General features: G+C 40.2%; 1 non-coding gene across 1 annotated transcript; it reads right to left on the bottom strand.

The window, feature by feature from the left end:
* Positions 1-7576: 7576 nt before the first annotated feature.
* Positions 7577-7680, bottom strand: LOC126029037 (U6 spliceosomal RNA). Its single transcript, XR_007502700.1, has one exon. It is a non-coding gene; the product is annotated as a U6 spliceosomal RNA (small nuclear RNA).
* Between the last annotated feature and the right edge of the window lie 11173 nt (positions 7681-18853).

Below are 18853 nucleotides of genomic sequence, written 5' to 3' on the forward strand. Positions count from 1 at the left end.
ATAAAACCTACTTGATCTTGAATGATCTTGATGAGGCATGGATCCTATTTTCCAGGATTTTGTTGAGGATCTTTACATCTGTGTTCATCAGGGATATTGATTGGTCTATAATTTTTTTGGCAGCATCTCTGGTTTAGGTATCAAGGTGATGTTCGCTTCATAAAAGCTATTTGGAAGTGTTTCCGTTTTTTTTCAATTTCATGAAAGAGCCTGGCCAGGATTGGTAATAGTTCCTCTTGAAAGGTTTGAAAGAATTCTTTAGTGAATCCATTTGGGCCTGGGCTTTTGTTTTTGGGCAGACATTTGATTATCTTTTTAATTTCCTCAATAGTGATGGGGGTGTTTAGATATGCTACATCCTTTTTATTCAATCATGGAAAGTTATGAGTCCAAGAATGTATCCATTTCTTCCAGGTTCTCATGTTTAGTGGCATAGAGTTTCTCAAAGTAGTCTCTGATTACCCTTTGAATCTTTGTAATATCTGTAGTAATCTCTCCCTTTTCATTTCTGATATGGGTTATCAAGTTTCTCTCTCTTTCTTTGTTAGTTTTTCCAATGGTCTATCAATCTTGTTTATTTTTTTTAAAGAACCAACTTCTGCTTTTTTTGATCTTTCAGATTGTTTTTTGGGTTTCCACTTCATTGATTTCTGCTCTAAGCTTTGTTATTTCCTTCTGTCTCCCTATTTTTGGTTCCTTTTGTTGATCATTTTCTAATTTTATAATCTGTGTCATTAAACTATTCAGGTATGCCCCTTCTTCCTTCCTGATGTGTGCTTGCAAAACTATAAATTTTCCTCAGAGTACCGCTTTTGCTGTGTCCCATAGGTTCTGATAGTTTGTGTCTTCATTGTCATTTGTTTCCAGGAAAGTTTTGATTTCCTCTTTGATTTCATCTTGGACCCACTGGTTGTTCAGTAGTAGGCTGTTTGATTTCCAGGTGTTAAAGTTTTTCTTCTGTGTCCCTTTGCAGTTCACATCTAATTTCAGAGCCTGTGGTCAGTAAAGATAGCCTGCAAAATTTCTATCCTCTTGATTTTATGGAGGTATGTTTTGTGTGCCAGTATATGGTCTATCCTGGAGAATGACCCATCTACATTGAAGAAGAATGTGTATCCAGGTTTCTGGGAATGGAGTCTCCCACATTTATTGTATTATCATTGATATCCTCCTTCAAATTTTTCAATAATTGTATTAGATATTTTGCTGGTCTCTAATTGGGTGCGTATTATGTTTAGTAGTGCGATTTCTTCCTTTTGCACATATCCCTTTATTAGTACAAAGTGTCCATCTTTGTTCCTTACAACTTTTCTGAGTCTAAAGTTTGTGTCATCTGATAATAATATGGCCAACCCAGCTTTTTTAAGGGTGCTGTGTGCTTGGATGATTTTCCTCCAGCCATTGATTTTGAGTCTGTGTTTGCTCTGAGTATTCAGGTGTGTTTCTTGTAGACAGCAGAAAGGTGGATTCATCAAAATAATACCTTCCTCACACTGATATTCATTGCAGCGCTATTTACAATAGCCAGACTCTGGAAACAACCAAGATGCCCATCAACACATGAATGGCTAAAGCAACTGTGGTACATATACATAATGGAATATTATGCAGCCATCAGGAGAGATGAAGTCATGAAATTTTCCTATACATGGATATACATGGAATCTATTATGCAGTGAAATAAGTCAAAGGGAGAGAGATAGACACAGAATAATCTCGCTCATATATGGGTTTTAAGAAAAATAAAAGACATTTTTGCAATAATTCTCAGAGACAAAAGAAAGGAGGTCCAGATCCTGACATGCAGGTCACCACAAAGAGTGACGAGTGCAGTTAGAGAAATAACTACATTGAGAACTATCAGCAATGTGAATGAATGAGGGACGTAGGAAGCCTGTCTAGAGTATAGGCGGGGGTAGTGTGGGAAGGAGGAAGATTTGAGACATTGGTGAAGGGGGGGGTGTTCTTTACATGACTGAAACCCAACTACAATCATATTTGTAAGCAAGTTGTTTAAATAAAGATATTATAAAAAAAAAAAGAAATGAGATCAACTGAGTATAAGACATACACCATGGTGGGCCCGGAGAGATAGCACAGCGGCATTTGCCTTGCAAGCAGCCGATCCAGGACCAAAGGTGGTTGGTTCGAATCCCGGTGTCCCATATGGTCCCCCGTGCCTGCCAGGAGCTATTTCTGAGCAGACAGCCAGGAGTAACCCCTGAGCACACTGGGTGTGACCCAAACAAAACAAAACAAAACAAAAAAAAGGCATACACCATGGTAACATAGATGCATCACTAGTATTTTTTTTTGTTTTCATTAAACCTGCTTGCTTACTTAGTGTGCTTCCAAGAATAATTTCTTTATTTTTTTTTTCTTCTTACCCCTCTAATTTCTTTTCCCTCCCTTCATTTTGCCTTCTTTTTCTTCCTTAATTCTTGGCTTCCTCCCTTTCCTCTTTCCTTCCTTCCATCCTTCTTATTCCTTCTCTTTGTGTGTGAAGCAAAATATTTTTTAATCTAGTTTGTAACATGTGCTATAAGAGAAAGTCAAATACCTGTTAAAGAGAATAGGGTCTTGAAAGAGCAAGCCACTAATTAAAATTTAAACTAAGCAGGGAATCTTGGGATGCTGCACGAGTTGCTACAGGCCTTACATGCCCAGTCCTAAAAGTAAAACAGGAAATGGATCAAGGAGGGGATCAAGTTGTCTGAGCACAGGCAACGTTCTGAGTGTGGTCCTAAGAACACAACGCTTCCATAGAGAAGAGGCATCTTGCCTTCCTCATGGTATTTCCATGTGCAGTTCCCTGATCTACCTGTTGTTTCCAGACATCTGCCAGAAATGACTTGTGTCAGATCCAGGGGTAAGCTCTGAAAATCATGGGTTGTGGAGCAAAAGTAAAAAATATACAGATGAATAAACATATAGTAAAGGAAAAATAGGCTTGTCTCCATAAATGGAGTTTTCTGACATGATTTCCTCCATTACTGACTATGGTTCATTACTCACCAAAGTTCATTACTTCTCAGATATATATACAGACGTATAGAGCTAGAAAAATGGGTGCTGAAGAAGTGAGGCTGAAAAGGCAATTACGAGACCCTAAATTTCTACTAGAAAACAGGTACCCTTAGGAAAGGCCGTGGGGGATTGGGACTTCTTATATTTTCCATTATCTGCCATCTCTCTGGATTGAAGAAAACAATCTAGAGGCTTTTGCATTACTCACCCTAGGCCCTTTTGATATGGAAAAGACTAACTAGATAAGTTTAGAATTGATATTCCTCCAGGTGGAGCTCTTGGACTAGAGGTGTTTTCAGTGCTGTAAATTCAGTTGGAGAGCTACAGGAGAGAAAGATTAGGTGCTTTACTCCTGGGTCCAGGCACCCTTTCATGTGGTATTCTTCCCTATCTGCCTCCCTTTGTCTGCTTCTGGGCTTCTGCTTGGTCCCAAGCCTGAAGGGCTGAGCTGGGAAGTGAAAAAAGATAGGAGAAAGGGAGAAGCCACCAGTGACAGTCTGGGAACTTACCCCAATCCCCCCCAAACTCCACCCCTTGAGCCATAGCAAGCTGTTGTCATGAAACCTTATTCTCTCTAACTTGGAAGTCAGGACCAGCAGATAATTCACCCATCCTGTAATTGCTCCTGTACCCTATAAATCTCAGCCAGCTCAGATTTTATGAAAATGAATTAAAACAAAACAAAACAAATGGGCTGAATTATAACAAAGTGCTTCAGCAAAAATGTCCTAGATCTGCACTCAACTGCTAGGGGCTCCCTCCATCCAAACACACCCACAAAGAAAAAATATATGTGATCATTGAGAAATACAGAGGCCTAGGAAGTTACATATACTTATAGTGGACCAAACATTGGAGCCAGAACATTCCCCCATCCCCCATCTGCTTTTATAAAGAGATGACACTAAAACAGCCCCTGCCTCCAGAGGCCCTATCCTCCAGCCACCTAGAAAGTGAAATCAGGCCCTGTGACCCTACACATGGAAAGACAGTGCAGGATACAGAGACACAATACTCAGTGACAGGGTGAGGAGTCCTTCAAGATGATGAAAGCAAAGCCTCACTGTCCTTTCTCAGATATTTCAACAGGTCATGCCTGTTGCTCACAACCTACCAAATGGAACCCTGCCATTGTTGATCAAAGGCAGAGCATGAAGGGTCTTCAGTTTACCCCATCACCCCCAGCCCTTTCCCCATCTTTCATGTTTCTCCCAGGGCCTGGGAACCACCTCCAATGATGACTAACCTTTTTGAGCCCAAGTGCCCAAACTGCTGCACAAAACCAAAGAATTTCCTCAAAATTGCCAGCATGTCAATTAAACCTTAATAACAGATTTTTAGTATCTAAAAACTGTGTGGCACACGCCGCATATCTTAATTGTGGACCTTCCTGCATGCCAACTGCAAGGCCTTCGCGTCAAGGCCTATGCATGCCTCCTGCATCTCATAAACCTCTCTCACACAAATCTTGCTCTATCACAGCCTGGCTCTGCCACTGGGGACTGAAGCAAATCCCCTCTCAGGAAGAAGAGGATGCCTGAGTGTATGTGTGTGCAGTCTCTCTCACCCCTAAAGGGGCTCTGTGTTTAATTACTCATGTCCTGCAAAAAGGCTATTGATCTAGCTGGAGGCCCAGACCAGGTTTTAACTTGAGTTTTGGGGAAAGGAAAACTCAGAGATTGTGCATCTCACTTCCCCATACCCAATTCTGGGGGCTGATCTCACTGATGTTGAAAGATCAGCAATCATCTACAGACATCTTTCTAAGAAGCAGGTAGAACTGCGAAGAATGAGGGAGGCACCCAATTTTATTCTGCATGCCTTCTCCCTAGGGATAGTGCCAAAATGGGCTAGAAGTGAACATGATTCCCATAGAGCCTAAAAAAGGGTTGATGCAGAATATATCGATTCTACGTGAGCAATTTTCATCTAACATATGTAAAGATTGCTAACAAGTTTGCTACTCTTCAAAACCGATAGAATCAGTGATTAAAACAATAGTTTCTAAATTCCAAATATACATTTGCTAATTGTTTCTGTGACCTTTATGCTCCTCCAGCAACCTGAAAGTCTTGCTCTCTTGCTCATTTCTAGTCATGCCTTGGTGATTTATGACACTGTTCATCTATGCCCATCTTTTAGTTCAGGGCTCTATTAGGTTCTGCTCTAATTTCTTGCTTCGGGCTATAATTTTCCTACTAAAGTCCCTCTTCTTAGACTTTGCTTACTAAATCATTGGCAAGGCTAACAACCTGTCCTGAAACAACAGGTACTGATGATCTAAGAGCCAAAATCAAATGTGCTCGAAACACTCATGAGGGATTTCTGGACTCTGCTTATTAGGCATATCCCAAATATGAGAGATACCAGACTACACTGAAGGGTGGGGAAATCTTTGGGAGTAGGGACTGGGGAAATCTGTGGACACTATGACAAAGGCTGACCTTTGGGGAAGTGTTACTGACTACTTTCATGCTTCTTGCTGCTATCTATACTCAGTGTTTTCAGTGAGTTCAAAGTTTCCCTTACTTCTCTTGGCATAATAGCTGCATCCTCACATAAGACAACCATGTTCTTCCTTGCAGTGTAGTTAGCAAAATTTCTAGTATCTATTTTAGAAGTCCACATTTTTTCCATCCCTTACCAATTAATGATCACTTCGTTCTTAGCTAACAGTGTAAGGCTATGCATATTTTAATTAATAGTTTGTCTATGAGTGTATGTGTTCAGTTGTCTTGGATATGTACTTATAAATTGACTAGTACCTAGGGCAACAAATAATATAGATTCATACTTTACTTTTTTAAAAACTGTAAAATATGGGCCCAGAGAGATAGCACAGCGGCATTTGCCTTGCAAGCAGCCAATCCAGGACTAAAGGTGATTGGTTCGAATCCCGGTGTCCCATATGGTCCCTCGTGCCTGCCATGAGCTATTTCTGAGCAGACAGCCAGGAGTAACCCCTGAGCACCACTGGGTGTGACCCCCCAAAAAACAAAACAAAACAAAAAAAACCTGTAAAATATATTAAAGTTATATTAAAATTTTTGATCTAACAAATACCATATTCTGTCTTTTAAATATTTTTTATTTATGGAATTGAGATATGCATAGTATCTAATCTAATTGAGTTAAATTATATTTTCCTAGCAATAAATATAGTATTGAGCATATTTTCAGGTTTTATTGGCCATTTGTATTGTTTTCTCTGCTAAAGATTTTATTAAAACATTCTACAAATTGTGGAAACTATATTCAGTTGAATTTGGGAGCTACACCGATCTCTGTACTTCAGTAACCATTGCTGATAGTAAACAGGGGACCATGAAGCTTTTTTTTGGATCAAACAGAATTTAGACACATGCCACCAGTCTAAAACCAAACAAAAATATACTAGCTCTGATGGAAGAGATTGAAGAGGGACAACAATATACTAGCTCTCCATCTTCAGGAAACTGGATAAACATTTTTCTCTGATGCAAAGGGATCAAGACCACATTCTGCCCCATAAAACATACCTCCATAAAATTAAGAGAGGGCTGGAGTGATAGCACAGCAGTAAGGTAGTTTGCCTTGCACACAGCTAATCCAGGACAGATGGTGGTTCGAATCCCAGCATCCCATATGGTCCCCATGCCTACCAGGAGTGATTTCTGAGAACAGAGCCAGGAATAACCCTGAGCACTGCTGGGTTTCACACACTCCCCCCCCCCCAAATAAATAAACCAAACAAATATAAAATCAAGAGAATAGGCATTGTAAGAACTATTGTCTCAGATTATGTTGCACTGAAATTAAAAGTAAATCACAGACATGGGGGAAAAAACTTTAACACCTGGAAATTAAACAACTCACTACTATTTTGTCACAGCTGAAGTTGAAGAGAAAAATAAAAAGATTTCTTAAAACAAATGATAATAATGACAAATTTTCAGAATGTGTGGGACACAGTAAAAATAGTACTAAGATGAAAATGTATCATTTTGCAAGCATTTATCAGGAAGGAAGAAGGGGCCTACATAATTAATTTAATGGCAAAGTTTATAAAATTTGTGAAAGCAAATAAAACAAAAATCAGCAGATGGGAGGAAATAATAAAGCATACAGCAGAAATTAATGAAATTAATGAACTCCACAATCAAACTTCAGAAGACTGTTCACTCCCCCTCAACATCCATCCTTCAGCTCTTTTTTTCCTTTTCTTTTTATTGTAGATACACATTACTCTGTATACAAGTTCACTCTCAAAGACAGGTATGCCGAGTCTTCTTTAACGTCTTCTTGTTTTCTTTCAGTTGTTTGCTGTTATTATTTATTTGCTTGCTATTTAGGCTGCACCCATGGATGCTCAGTGTAACTCCTGACTCTGCACTCAGGAATCCTCCTATTGGTGCTCAGAAGACCATATGGAATGAAGCTGATTGAACCTGGAACTGTCGTGCATGCGAGGCCCTACCTTCTGTATTATCACACAGGCCCCAAAACAATTTTTTTTCCTTTGAGTAGTTTATTTATTTATTTTTTAGTTTATCTTTTTTAAGCGTGTAAAAAATACATGGAACGTTTCACGAATTTGCGTGTCATCCTTAAGCAGGGGCCATGCTAATCTTCTCTGTATATGTGCTGCCGAAGCGAGAATGAGTAGAAGTTTAGTTTAGCTAATTTGAAAATCTATTTGTTTTTTGTTTTGTTTTGTGGTGGTGTTTTTTTGTTTGTTTGTTTGTTTGTTTTTTGTGCCACACCCGGCGGTGCTCAGGGGTTACTCCCGGCTGTCTGCTCAGAAATAGCTCCAGGAAGGCACGGGGGAACCATATGGGACACCAAGATTCGAACCAACCACCTTTGGTCCTGAATCGGCTGCTTGCAAGGCAAACACCACTGTGCTATCTCTCCGGGCCTTTTTTTTTTTTCATTTTTGGGTCACACCTGGCAGCGCTCAGGGGTTACTCCTGGCTCTATGTTCAGAAATCGCCCCTGGCAGGCTCAGGGAACTATATGGGATGCCGGGATTCGAACCACCGACCTTGTGCATGAAAGACGCTTTACCTCCATGCTATCTCCCTGGCCCCTTTCCTAAATCTTTGACTACACCAAGATCATGTGTCAAACTTTTCTGTTCTTAGCCATTTTTTTAGATCTAATGTCAACTCAAATTCATTTACTGTGGGTGCGATATGAAAACAATGCCTTTTATTTATTTCCTCCAGTTACAAATAGTTATAGCACAAATTATTAGTTGAAAGGTTTTTCTTCTACCATGTCCAAAAAGTAAGACTTTTTTTGTGTAAAAACCTATTTATTATGTCTTTTGTTTCACTTTTATTTTGTTTTTGTTTGTTTGGAGTCATTCCTGGCAGTACTCAAGAGTTTACTCTGGGTTCTGTGCTCATGAATCATTCTTAGTGGGCTGGGAGGGGGAATGTGGGATGCTGGAGATCATATTGGGGTCATCAGCGTGCAAAGTAAGTACCCTCCCTGCTGTACTATAAGCTCAAGAGTCCAACTGAGTCTTGACAAACTAATTAGTATAGATTATCCAACCTTATATTTTATAATAACTATTCGTTCTTCTATAATCTTGCATTTTATTTTATTTTTAAGTGAAGCAGGTATTTTTATAAATATTTTTCTTTGGGAAGGGGCATACTGACTGGTACTCAGGTTTTACTCCTGTCTCTGCTTAGGGACTATTCCTGGAAATTTTGGGGGGAAAACTGATGGGTGCCAGGGATCAAACCTGAGTCAACTGCATGCAAGGCAAGCACCTTACCTGCTATACTATCACTCTGTTCCCATGTAAGGTAGCTCTTATTGAATGAAACTTGATTAGAAAGGTCAGAGGGACCAGAGCAATAGTACAATGAATAAGCTTGCTTGCCTTGCATGCAGCAGACTCAGGTTCTTTCCCTGCCATCCCATCCCTGAGTACAAGTAATTCCTGAGTGGGAGCCAGGAATAACCCCTGGGCATTGCCTGGTGTGGCTCAAACCCCTATAATGAAACAAAATAAACAAAAAACAATAACAACAACAAAGATAAGGCAAGAATAAGGAAAATGTGTTCAAGAGAAAAATAGGCTTCTCCAGTGTAGAATTAAGCAATCAAAAAACATAGCAAAAAGCAAGATGTATCTTCAAAGGAGAACATGGGTTTGAAGAGCAAGTTGATCTCTACATTTTAATTAGATGAAAATAGACCTGTTCATTTCTGCCAAAAAGAAACAGCATACTGGGATACTGATCAGGTTTATATAGAATAAATGGATGAACATGGGGAGAACTGACATCACAGCATTGTCATCAAAGCCATGAACTTCATTTATTTAGCCCTTTATCTCCATATTATTTTATACTTTTATAATTATGGGCCTTACTCATACCTGTTAGTTTCATTAGTTACTGTTTATGTTTTACTGTCTTATGATCTTTGATACTATGATAAGTGAATAGTTTCAAAAACTTCATTTTCAAATGTTTCTGGTGCATAAACACTTGTTTCTGGACCTTGTATTATGCAAATTTTTTTTTTTGGTTTTTGGGCCACACCCGGCAGCTCAGGGATTACTCCTGGCTCTATGCTCAGAAATCGCTCCTGGCAGGCTCAGGGGACCATATGGGACGCCGGGATTCGAACAGATGACCTTCTGCATGAAAGGCAAACGCCTTACCTCCATCTATCTCTCCGGCCCCGTATTATGCAAATTATTGAGTTAACATATTAACTCTAGTTAATTACTCTGCTGGATATTCCATGAAACAAGCATTATTCAATGAAAACATGTTCCCTTTGTCTTAATAGGTAGGACTCAGTCTTGAAATGTTTTCCCTAGAGTGGCAGCCAGTTCACTGAGGTTCCTAAGAGGATTTGTCTGAAATCCACATTTTTTGTTTTGGTTTGGTTTTTGAGTCCTGGCGGTGCTCAGGGGTTACTCCTGGCTCTGTGCTCAGAAATCGCTCCTAGAAGGCTTGAAGGACCATATATGAAGATGCTCGAAATTGAACCTGGGTCCGTCCCAGGTTGGTCACGTGCAAAGCAAATGCCCTACCACTGTGCTATCTTTCAGGTCCCGAAAACCCACATTTCAAAGTTAGCTAAGGGACTTAGAGAAAGTTTAGAAGAAAGTAATAGCTTGTCCCCTACAGGTTTCCTTTCAGTAATTTCCTTCCAGTGTCACTTCAATAGCCAGGGTTCAATTCCTATAGGAACTCTGCTTCTCTGCCTGTGTTCTAGATCCACGTGGATAGGAGAATCTCTAGGAAAAAAAGTCACATAAAGAGTATTCTTTTTCATTGAGATTACCTTTTTCTATAGTCCAATTCACTGTTTCTGCCTTTGAATTTTCCCTAGTAACTCTAAGTACTTGTTGTGATGTTCTTGTTGTTTGGGAGGGGGTGATTAGCACACCAGGGTGTGCCCAGGGTTTACATGGCTCTGCACTCAGGAATCACTCCTGATGAAGTACAGAACCATAGGGAGTGCCAAGGATTGAATTTAGTTCAACCACCTATAAGGCAAGCTTCCTACCTGATGCCCGCTATGGCTCTAGTCCCAAGCACTTGCTATGCTTCTTCCATTTCTAATGACTGTTATCTGATAAAAGATGAATGATCATTACCTGAATTTAATATTTTTAATTGCAAAAACAAAATATAAAATCCAATTTCCTTAACCCTTTTAAATGTGTTATTTTTTTGTTTTTGTTTGCTTGTTTTTGTGTCACACCCGGCAGCGCTCAGGGGTTACTCCTGGCTTTATGCTCAGAAATGGCTCCCGGCAGGCTCGGGGGAAATTATGGGATGCCAGGATTTGAACCACCATCCTTCTGCATACAAGGCCTTACCTCCATGCTATCTCTCCAGCCCCATGTGTTAATATTTTTTAATGAAAATGTTTTTATTTGGTTTTCAGATCACATCAATGTCTTACTCCTGGCTCTGTATCTAGGGGACCAAATGGTTTGCTGGAAATCAAATTGCTGTGTAAGGCAAGTACTTACCCTACCTGTACTCTCCAGCCCCATTATGATAATCTTAAAGAAAATATAAAAGTGCCAATCGAGCTTTCAATAAACTTCACATTTCTGTTCCTTTTCATACACCCCTAACTGAAATAAGTAAATTCAACTGGGCCAGAGAGATAGAAGAGGGAAAGGGTTTTGCTTTGCATGTGACTGATTTGGGTTTCATCTCTGGTACATATAGTCCTGAGCAAAAAGCCAGAACTAAACCCTGAGTACTGCCAGATGTGACTCCAAAATCAAAAGCAGGGGTGGAGTGGGGGAATGACCCACCAGATGATAAAACAGGGAAAAGAAGCAGTGGAGAAACACATCTGGAACAGTGAGAGATCAACTAGAAATCCTATTATTATCAGCTGAGGTCAGCTTCAATCAGCATACTTACTAACCATTGAAGAAGACAGAAAAAACAGGCAAGATCAAGTGGGAATATCCACTAATAAGATGCTAAAACATTATTTCTGGTCAGCAGATGGGAGGTTTTTTGCTAGAGCCTGACACTGACAAGAAGTGCCCAATCAAGTAAAGTGTTTGGTAGAAAGGAGGTGGCTGTGGGTTAAAGAATGAAAGATATAAAAGACATTGAGCAAAATTACAAAAGAAATATTTGTGATACCAAATTGCAGTTACTGATTTCCTATGGATCACTTGGCAGGATACATATAAATACACAAAAGTTGAGATCAGTTAAGATTAAGGTTTTGGGGACCGGGAAGGTGGCACTAGAGATAAGGTGTCTGCCTTGTAAGCTCTACCAAGGAACGGACCACGGTTCAATCCCCCGGTGTCCCATATGGTCCCCCCAAGCCAGGGGCGATTTCTGAGCACATAGCCAGGAGTAACCCCTGAGCGTCAAACGGGTGTGGCCCCCCCCCCCAAAAAAAAAGATTAAGGTTTTGTTAGGTAGTAGATGAATATATAGCTTGCAGGTTAAAGCTGACACTTGGCTTTATTTTATGCATGTTACAAGCCAAAGATTATCTCAGGTTTTAAAAGTATTGGAGGGGGGAAACAAATACCGTATTTTCCAGCGTATAAGATGACTGGGTATATAAAACGACCCCCTAATTTTGCAGTTAAAACATAGGTTTAGGCCTATATTCGCTGCATCAGACAGACCAGACCGTTCCTGTGCTGCAACTGTATGTACCACAGTGAGCCAATCACAACAAGAAAAGGTTCAAAGGTTATACTGTGGGCCCGGAGAGATAGCACAGCGGCGTTTGCCTTGCAAGCAGCCGATCCAGGACCAAAGGTGGTTGGTTCGAATCCCGGTGTCCTATATGGTCCCCCGTGCCTGCCAGGAGCTATTTCTGAGCAGACAGCCAGGAGTAACCCCTGAGCAATGCCAGGTGTGGCCCAAAAACCAAAAAAAAAAAAAAAAAAAAAAAAAAAAAAATTATAAAGGTTATACTGTAATAGACTTCCTCTCTGACTCTGGCCAATCTGGGCAGGCTTTTTACAGTGTAGATTCGGGTCCAGAACATTGTCTCATTTGCATGCATCAAAAGCCTGCTTGGATTGGCTGAGTTAGAGAGGCTCCGAGCAGCCTGGCAGTGATTGGCGCAGGATCGAGTTGGAAAATTCATTTTGTGGCAATATTCAGACAATTTTCGTTTAGCGGCATATTGAAACTTTTTCGGGATATACTCAGCGTATAAGACGACCCTCGATTTTCAGTTGACTTTTTGTTTCAAAAGTTGTCTTATACGCCAGAAAATACGGTTTATAAGACTACATATTTAACAGAAAGCCTAAAATATTCTAGTCATTTACTAAAGTTTGTTGATCTCTGTATTAGGAGAACAAGAAAAGAAGGGCAAGAATGTTGAAGGATATTTCAAGGGGAGGATTTAAACAAAACCCATAGAATTATTGCCTGGGTATGAAAGCAAGCATGAAAATTAATAACTGGGCCAAGATTTTACTTTCCGGAGCCGGAGAGATAGCATGGAGGTAAGGCGTTTTGCCTTTCATACAGAAGGACGGTGGTTCGAATCCTGGCATCCCACATGGTCCCCCGTGCCTGTCAGGGGTGATTTCTGAGCATAGAGCCAGGAGTAACCTCTGAGCCCTGCTGGGTGTGAACCAAAAACAAAAACAAAAACAAAAAAAAATATTTTACTTTCTAGTTCTATGTACTATGTAACTTTTATATTTGTAGCCCCACCCAGAGCAAAATGCTTAGTGATTGCATGAAGGTAACTGAAAATATTCCTAAGAACATAAATATAACATCAGCCTCTTGTACAGTCTGCTTAGGTCTTGCTACATATAGACCCCCACATTTGGTACAAGAGTTACAGTACAAATATATATATGTGTGTGTGTATGTGTGTGTGTGTGTGTGTGTGTGTGTGTGTGTGTGTGTGTGTGTAAGGAACTTTTTTCCCTTTTCTCTCAATTTCTTGGCTTTCTTTGAAAGCTTGTTTTCTTTTGCTTGCCTCCCCCATAGCCCATGATTACTCCATTTGGCAGTAGGTACTTGATCATTTTAGTCCCAATCTTTCCTTCAAGATTCATTCTCCCTTTTCCGATTGGAAACTTTCATCAGCACAGGTATCCTCTATTACAATGTTTTGCAAAGAGAGAAATACTGGCCCTTGGGATGACAATGGAATGATTTAGGGTGGGCAGTAGTAGCCTCAGATGCAACTAAGGGTACACTTTGTTCTGTTATAAAAAGACTTCCAGGTGGCACTGAGTGATTTTTTTCCCTCCTAAAAAGCAAACATTGGTTCAAATAATTAGGAAACATTTGCTGTCTAGTACAATTTTCTATGCTAAAAATGCTGTTCCTATACTAGCTTCATATGGCCACTCAAACTCAGAAAATCAAGCTAAAATGGGACCAGAGTAAATAGTACAGTGGGTAGGGGACTTGCCTTGCACATGGCCAACCCAGGTTTGATCCCCAGTCCCGCATATGGTTACCTGAGCACTGCCAGAAGTGATCTCTGAATAGAGCACTGCCACATGGCCCAAAACAAACTACCCAAACATGAGCTAAACAGAAAGAACAGGCAACCACCACCATAACTCATAGACTCAGTGGTTAACTATGGCAGTTAACTGAAGGTATAGAAAGAAGGAAAGAACTAAGGAGTCTTCAGTTGGACAGTACTGGAATTTTGGTCATGGCTCTGTTTATAGACATAGAGGTCTGGGGGCTGGAGTAGTGGTGCTTGCTTTGCCTGTGCTAGCCTAGGACGGACCGAGGTTCGATCCCTGGCGTCCCATATGGTTCCCCAAACCAGGAGCAATTTCTGAGCGCATAGCTAAGAGTAACCCCTGTACGCCACCGGGCATGGCCCACCCCCCCCCCCCAAAAAAAAACCCCAGAGGTATGAGGTTAAATTTCTCACATTTTGAAGCATTGTACACCAAGAGGAAAAATTAAAATTGTATTTAAAAAAGTTCTTTAGTATTATTTTCACATTTCATGCGCTCACTTATTCCTGTTGTAGCTACTACACTAGTGTCTCTCCAGACATTTCAGCCTCAGATGGAACTCATTCTCCTCCAATTTCCCCTATTCCTTTATTTCCCACTTTAAATATTAACACTATGTGACTTTTTTGGTTTTGATTTGGTTTTTAAGCCACACCAGTGGTGCTCGGGGGTCAATTCTGGCAGGCTAGGAGCAAAGGGCCATATGAGATGCTGGAAATCAAACCTGGGTCAGCCACACACATATCCTACTTGCTGTATTATTGCTCCAAACCCTTCATAGTCCATTCTTTTTTTTTTTTCTTTAAAGTCTTAATACAGTCACTGTTAAAATTAATACATAGTTGGATTTCAGGGACACAATATTTCAACACCAATCCTTTACCAGTTTTCACTTCTTCCCACCAATGCCCATCACCCTTAACACCCCCCTCCCTTGCTTCTCACCATTCTAATCCAATTCAGTTAACCTACTGAATCCAGCTTCCTCTGAATATGGGTCAACCTTCGAGGGGTCCTTCTGACTTGAGCTATTATAAGGAACTTTATAAAGTCTTAAATAGCACTAACCACATCCCAATGCATTCTTAAGACATTAATTTTAGACCTAAGTGCAAAAAGCCTGATTCAATCCCTGGCACTAGTTTCCTGAGTACTACTAGGAGTGGCCCCTGAGCATATTGCTAGGAGTTGACCATAAAGACTGCTGGGTATGGTCCCCAAATCAATAAACAAATTACTAAAATTCCTATTGGTTCTATCCTATACATTTGTTTATATTACCATTCATTATAGTCCAGCATAAAATATACTTGAATAAACTTTACAGAAAACATTCCACCCCCAAAATTAAGAATAAGTCAGACAGTAGTAGACCTTGCACACAGCTGGCCTGGGTCCATGGCTGGTACTGCCTTATGATACTCTGAGCATTGCCAGATGTGATTCCTGAGTACAGAGCCTGGAGTAAGCACTGAGCCACAAGACCCAACAACCTGTCCTCAATCTTATTCACAACATACAGAGCCAAACCAATAGCCTCATGCCTAGGACATTCTCTGAAATTTTTCAAGTGCAAATGGTCATAAGCAGAAATCTAGTCCAGCTTATTTACAGGGATTCTGTTCCGTTGTATTTGTAATAGAATGACTTGACAAATATCAAGATGTAGCGGCGACCACAAGGACAAATTAAGACTCAGTTTGGCTAAACTTGAATTCCATTTTTTTTTTTTTTTGCCTCTTGTTTTCATCATAGGTCCATTGATTTTTAGCAATATTCTTGTAGAAAAGTAGGAAATAATGTACTAATTTCCCCGACACTGCAACCAATGCTAGTTTACTTTTAAAAATGAGACATGACCCACTTACTGTTTTCCAATACCAAATTTGAGTATTGACTAAAAACAGGAAATTATCAGATCTTGGTTATCTTCTTTATGCATATGTCAGCTATGACAGAATGCAAGCATAGATCAAAGGAAAAGATACACTATTTTATTGGATGGGTGCAAGTTGTGCTCAAGAGGCTCAAGGGGCCTCTTGTTCAATCTACGGACACAAAGATGAGATACTGTTTACCCAGACCACCCTAGCAGTGATTGGGGCACAAAAGGAACAAACAAGTTAATCAAACAGGCATTGCATTAAAACCCAATGTTAATAACTCTCTAGTCCCAATGTTAAAGTATTTTTTGTTTGTTACACCTCACTCCTCAATATATTAACTTGAACGAACCTCACTGTAAACCAATTTTGATATTTTAGTTCTCCAAAATGGGTTGTCTCATAGCTTTTGTTCTCTTTACCAGATGACAAAATGCATTAACTACACTAGTCAGCAATTCCTTCTCATTTGACACCCTATTTACACTCATCCAAACTACAAAGCTAACTTAGTTTACTCAGTCCCTGTATAATTCTGCCTCCCATTTGTTCAGCTTCTCTAATAACATTTAGGGTCTATCAGATTGTTTCTGCTAGTGTTTTAACTATAGTCACATCTAAGTTATTAGTAATTTCATCAGTTAATCAAAAACCTAACAAGGTTGATGTTAGAAATGTACCCTATTTCTGATGTTTTTAGGCCACACCTGGCAATGCGCAGAAGTTACTCCTGGCTCCACACTCAGAAATTATTTCTGGTTGTTCTTGGGAAATAGAACCCAAGTTGGCCATGTGCAAGGCAAGTATTCTAGCCACTGTACTTAATATTGTTGACCCAGAAATAAGTCCATTTTCTGAATTCTAATAAATCCCATTTGTGACAATGGTCATTCCCTGCCCATTTGTGGGGACATTAGAGTTGGTGAAATGCTCATTTTTGTGGGAACTGTACTATATACAATTCTTTCCAAGTTGTGTAGTACTATTTGTTTAAGGTGTCCATACCTTAATGGCAGAAGATAGCAAAGTATATGTCAGCTGGCTCCCTTGTAAATACCACACGGGTTGACTACAAATGTGATAGGAAACCCTGGGATTGGCTTCTTAGAGGTCAAACTTTAATTAGATTCAGAAGTAAAAGTATTAACAAGTTTTCCACTGATCTATGATAGGCTCACTTATAAGTACATACAAAAACTCAACTGTAACTTTTCTCGTCATACAGGTCACAAAACAGTCTGAGATAAAACATGTCTCATAAAACACTGAATTCCAACAGTGTTTAAAAATCTATCTGTGGGCCTGGAGAGATAGCACAGTGGCGTTTGCCATGCAAGCAGTCGATCCAGGACCAAAGGGGGTTGGTTCGAATCCCGGTGTCCCATATGGTCCCCCGTGCCTGCCAGGAGCTATTTCTGAGCAGACAGCCAGGAGAAACCCCTGAGCACTGCCGGGTGTGGCCCAAAAAGCCAAAAAAAAAAAAAAATCTATCTGTTTAGTAAGGATTTTGTGGGTGAGATGAGACATTTAGTAATCAGTCACAAAGCATTGTGTGCCTGAAGCAAAGCGGGGTTGAGAGCAAGCTAATAGGGTATTGAGCTTTTTTTATTTTGTGGGTTGGGGAGGCCACACCTAGTTCTACTCAGAGCTATCACTCCCAGGTAAACATCATGGTCTTAGATCCAGTACTCCTGGCCCAAGGGCATGCTTTTTTAAAAGAAAAATCTAGTTCAGACAGGAATTTAAGTTCCCAGAAGAAATGTCAGTGTAGGGCAGAGTATCAAAACAAAAACAAAAACAAAAAACTGTGGATGGGAAGGTATTAAGCATATTTGCAAAACCCCATTATATTGGATGTTTTGTTTGCTTTCAATAAAACCCAGAATAATAGGAAGCTACTTGAGGAAGTGAAACTGAAATAAAAATTATGAAAATATTTTAGATACTGCCTCAGGAATAGAGACAAATGGGTAGGTATAAAAAAGCAAGAACGTAATGCTTGTGTGATCAGGGCTGCCTGAACCAATGATGGTATTTAACAACCAGGAGTTAGAAATTGCAAGAGGGCTGGAGGAAAAGAAAGCATCAAAGACTTGGAAATTTTGAGTTTTAACATTTTCAAAGGATGTGATGCTACACAAAAGAATTCTGATTAAATGCTTAACTGAAAACAATAGTAAAAGTAGAATGTGGAGGGGCCGGAGAGATAGCAAGCAGCCGATCCAGGATGGAGGTGGTTTGAATCCCGGCATCCCATATGGTCCCCAGTGCCTGCCAAGAGCGATTTCTGAGCGCAGAGCCAGGAGCAGCCTCTGAGTGCTGCCAGGTGTGACCCAAACACCCCCACCCCCGAAAAAAAAAAGTGAATGTGGAAAATAAACCCCACCATTTGTATATATTTTGATCATTACCTATAGCCTAGATTCAATATAAACATTTATTGCTTAATAAAGTGCTCATTTTTTCCATAATTTCTCAATGTCTGGTTAGACAAAAACTTGTCAGTTTTAGATTGCTATTTGGGGGGTGGGGAGACAACACACAGCAAAACTCAGGGGTTACTCCTGGCTCTGTACTCAGGAATTGCTCCTGGTGGTTTCAGGAAACCATATGGGATGCTGGGGATTCAGCCTGGGTCAATCTCTCCAAGGAAAACGCCCTACTTGCTGTACTATTATTCTGGCACCTATGTTACTAGTTTAAACAAAGTCTACAAAGCTTGACCACATACCCTGTAGCTATTTCAGTTTTGTTGTTTGGAGGTAGAGGCATACCTTGTGGCATTCAGGGGCTACTCCTGGCAGGCTTGGGAGACCACATAGGATGCAAGAGATTGAAGCCAGGTTGGCTTCATTACATTGTGCTATTATTCCAGTCCCTTTCGCAGTCTTCTTTTGAAGTATGCTAGGCTCCCCGAAAGCCCCAAGATCTTTGAATATCATTTTTTGCTAAAATTCTACATCTACTTATTTTT

Source organism: Suncus etruscus, chromosome 1, assembly GCF_024139225.1.
Source record: "Suncus etruscus isolate mSunEtr1 chromosome 1, mSunEtr1.pri.cur, whole genome shotgun sequence".
NCBI lineage: Eukaryota > Metazoa > Chordata > Mammalia > Eulipotyphla > Soricidae > Suncus > Suncus etruscus.